The sequence below is a fragment of the Lagopus muta genome, chromosome 28 (assembly GCF_023343835.1).
Source record: "Lagopus muta isolate bLagMut1 chromosome 28, bLagMut1 primary, whole genome shotgun sequence".
Classification (NCBI taxonomy): Eukaryota; Metazoa; Chordata; class Aves; order Galliformes; family Phasianidae; genus Lagopus; species Lagopus muta.
In genome coordinates, this window is record NC_064460.1 from 1391692 (window position 1) to 1395838 (window position 4147).

Sequence of the window (4147 nt, forward strand, 5' to 3'; positions counted from 1 at the left end):
TCCATCTGACAGCTCCTCAGCAATTCTGGAGGATGAGCCTCGCAGCAGAGACGAGGCACCGCTCTGCCTCACCCACGACTGGCAGGACTCTGTGGCGAAGCGCTGCATCTGTGTGTCCAACATCAATAGGAGCTTGTCGTTTGTGCCGGGCAATGACGCCGAGATGTGCAAACACGCCGGGCTGCTGCTGATCCTGGGGAAACTGCTGCTCTTACACCATGAGCACCCAGAGCGCAAGCAGGCAGCCCTGAGCTCGGAGAGAGAGCAGCTGGAGCAGGACCAGGGGCTGAGCTGCAGCCAGGAGGAGTGGTGGCGGGACTGCCTGCAGGAACTGCGTGAGAACACCCTGGTGACGCTGGCCAACATTTCCGGCCAGCTGGACCTGTCCCCTCTCCCAGAAAGCCTCTGCTTGCCCATCGTGGACGGACTCCTCCACTGGGCAGTGTGTCCATCAGCAGAGGCCCAGGACCCTTTTCCAGCGCTGGGGTCGAATGCCGTCCTCTCCCCTCGGAGCCTGGCTTTGGAAACGCTCAGCAAACTGAGCACCCGGGACACCAACGTGGATTTGATCCTCGCGGCTCCCCCCACCAGCCGCTTGGAGATGCTGTACAGCAGCCTGCTGCGTTTGCTCCGCGACAGAGAGAGCCCGGTGTGCAGAGAGATGGCGGTGGTCCTACTGGCCGCCTTGGCACAGGGGGACAGCCTGGCAGCGAGGGCGATTGCCTCGCAGGAGAGGAGCGTCGGCGACTTGCTGGGCTTCTTGGAGGACGGCCTGGCCGCCGCGCAGTGCCAGCAGAGCCAGGCCGGCCCGGTGCCCGAGCAGAACGCGCCCTGCGAGCCGCCGAGCGTGGACATGATGCGCCGAGCGGCTCGGGCGCTGCTCGCCCTGGCTGAGGTGGGCGAGAGCCGCTCGCAGTTCACGCTGCACGAGTCGCGGCTGTTGGACATCTCCGTGTCGCCCACGGTGGATTCCTTGGTCTCCCAGGTTATCTGCGACGTGCTGTTCTTCATTGCCCGGCCCTGACAGCTGCGGGGTGCAGCTCACCCTGCGTGAGCGTGCGTGAGCGGAGAACTGAGAAGCCGACGGTTGCCCTTTATTTATGCACAGCCACCTCGGGAATCCGCTGCCTGCCCTGCGCTGTCCTGCTTCTCCCTTGGAGGATGATGTCCCCATTTCCTTTCCCCTTCTCCTTCAAATTTCTTCAAATTTGTCCCAAATCCCTCATTAAAAGACACAAAATTCTTTCTACGCGGAGGACTCTCACATTTTGTTTTAGCCAAAGTTACTGTCTTCTACTGTGCGTGTGGGGAGAACAACTTGTCCCCCTTTCCCCACTCCTTTCTAGCATGACGAGTCACCGCGCTGATGACCTGCAGAGCGAGATGCAGGGATTTGATCTCTTGCCAGGCGTCCCTCCCTGGGGGATGCTGTACAGGGCTCTGCCTTTTCAGTCATTGCTGCTTCAGCACCACTCAACTTGCAGTGTCTTTTTCCTGCTTTTGTTTCCTTTCCAATCGAGGTGTGAGAAAGCCCTAGGACTTCCAGCTGAAGTTGCAGATGCAGACACACAACTGTCATTTTTCAGCGATGACTTCTGCACTGGGAACCCAGAGCGACTGGGGAGGGAACAAAGGGGGACACTGAGGGCGGCCCAGGGGCCCCCAGAGCCACTTGGACAGGGACCGAGGGGACATGGGGGCACAGAACCACCAGGGAGGGGACAATGGGGGGACGCTGGGTGCACCAAAACCACCAAGGGACAGCAGCAGAACACGGGAGTAATGTGGGGTCCCAAAAGAGTGAGATTATGGGGGCATCCCATTGGGGTTAGGGGCTCCTAGAGGTCCTGACTTTGGGGGGAGGTGATGGTCTTGGTGGTGGGAGGGTTAGGAGGTCTCTCATTGGGGCTGGGGACTCCGGGGACTCCAGGGGCTCCTATATGATTTGTTGGAGGGGGTCTTACTGGTCTTGGGAGGACTGGGGAGTCCCATTGTGGCTGGGGGTCCCGTTGGGTTGTGGGGCTCTCTGGGCTCCTGTTTTAATGGGGAGAGTCCTAACAAGGGCTGGGATGGTGTGTGCATTCTCAGGGGTCCTGTCTTTCTTCCAGGGGCTTTATTATATTTGGGAAGAATTGGGGAGTCCTATTGAGGCTGGAGTTCCCACTGGCACTGGGGGATTTTGGAGGGGTTGTGAGGCCCTGGGGCAACGTGAGGGGACTCCATAGGGGTTGGGATCCCCGGGTTTGCAGTCACCCCACAGAGACCTGCAGCCTGGAGCTCCGGCTCCACCCCTTCCATCTTGCCCCCCCGGCAGCCCCTCGAGACACCTCAGTGTCCCCTCAGTGACTCCAGGAGCCCCTGCTCTGTGGCAGGACGCAACAGCACCGCTCCAGAACCACACTAGGCGGTTCTGTGATTTGGGGGCTGGGGGTGAACCCTGTCACCTCCCTGCCGGGTCTGGGGGTCTCCAATCTCCTGCCATTTCAGAAGGGGACATGGTGGCATCAATGGGACATGTGGTGATGCCAGCGTGTCAGCGTCATCATTTCCCGGTGACTGTAGGGGCTGATGACCAGAAACATGGTAGACACGTACAGTCCTGTGTCTGACCGTATTCCATATATCTAACCACATGTCTTTGCACCAGATTGGCTGGGTGTGGATTGCCCATTCCTGGGTGGCCCACTGTGCAATGCAAAGAGTGAGCCCCCGGTACACAGCCCACCTATCTGTGCAGATGCTCAGGATCCCGTCACCAGGTTCCTTGGTTAGAACCATGCACGTGGCTCACAGTTCTGTCCCTTGGCTGCTCTGACCATCCCCCTCGTCAAACCAGATTGTCTCGGTGGAGGGATGGGATGCCATTGCTGTCCACTTGCTCGGGTTGCCCTTGCTGGACCCATCTGTGTACCAGGCATCTTCAGGAATGGGATATTTCCCTGCTGAATGGGGCTCTTCTCTGGTGGAGCGACCAATGTTTCTTTTGATGATCACCGTGTTGCTCACCGTGTTACTCACTGGGCCTAGGATCTCCTGAAGTTCTTCTTCCAATGGGGATGTGGACAGACTACTCTTCTGGCTGAGACAGGTGACCCATCGTGCCACTGTTCTTGCTTGGGCCACCCCCGTCTTAGGAAGGTGGGTCAGATGTTTCACCCACCCCTGAATTGTCAGGGTGGTCTTAACTATGACCTCAGCTGTTTGGGTTCTTGGCTCTACTGGCTGTAATGCAGAGGAGGCAGCCAATAAGTGCTTTTCAATCATACTGTCTCTTTCTTCTGCTCCGTGCCAGACCTGGGTCCAGAACCAGTGAGGGTCTGAACAGAGCTCTGGCGTTGCCACAGGCCCGAGCCAAAGCCATCCTGAGCGACATGAGCATCCGATTCAGCTGGGAGGGTAGAATCAAATATACCCAGTGCTCGGGCTGGTTTCACTGCTGGTTCCGTCTGTTGGAAAGCCTCCTGTTGTGTTCTCCCAGACCTTGCAGCTTCTGAGAATTTACAGCCCGTCCTCTTTCTTGGAGATAGGTGGTCAATGAATCTGCTGCCTGTCCGACAGCCTCCGGTGAGTCGGATGTCAACAGGAGATCATCAATATAATGATCAAGTTGACATATTAGGCTTTTCCCAGTTTGCCAGGGCACACACCACTAGGTTATGGCAATATGTTGGTGCATGCACGTACCCCTGTGGCAGGACCTGAAAGGTCCACCGCCTGCCTCCCCACGTAAATGCAGACTGGTCTTGCGATTCTTCAGCAGTTGGAATCTGAAGAATGCTGAAGAATGCATTTGCCAAGTCCAGAACACGATGGTAAGTACTTGAAGCAGCAGCCCGCTGATCATCTGGGCCTCAGTTTGCCATCAGAGATTGTCAGTGGTCATCTGAAGGCTTTGTTGGCTGTCAGAGGGCTCCACTGATCATCAGAGATCTTCACTGACGCTCAGAGGGCTTCATTAATCAACAGAGGGAGTCATCAGTCATCAGAGAGGAGATTTGAGGTGCTTAAGTGAGGGGATCTGGGGACTCCATGTTGGGTAGTGATGGAGAGGAAGTGGGACTGCAGGAGAAGGGCTGAAGCAGATCCAAGTGAGGGGCAATTGGCTGCGATAAGGGAGGGGGTAAAAGGAGAGTGACGTGGGGACATC

General features: G+C 57.3%; 1 protein-coding gene across 1 annotated transcript in view; it reads left to right on the forward strand.

Annotated features, from left to right (window-relative positions):
- The window catches only part of LOC125685458 (AT-rich interactive domain-containing protein 1A-like), a 41940-nt gene that overhangs the window by 17522 nt on the left and 20271 nt on the right, over positions 1 to 4147 (forward strand). The gene's annotated exons all lie outside the window — the stretch shown is intronic.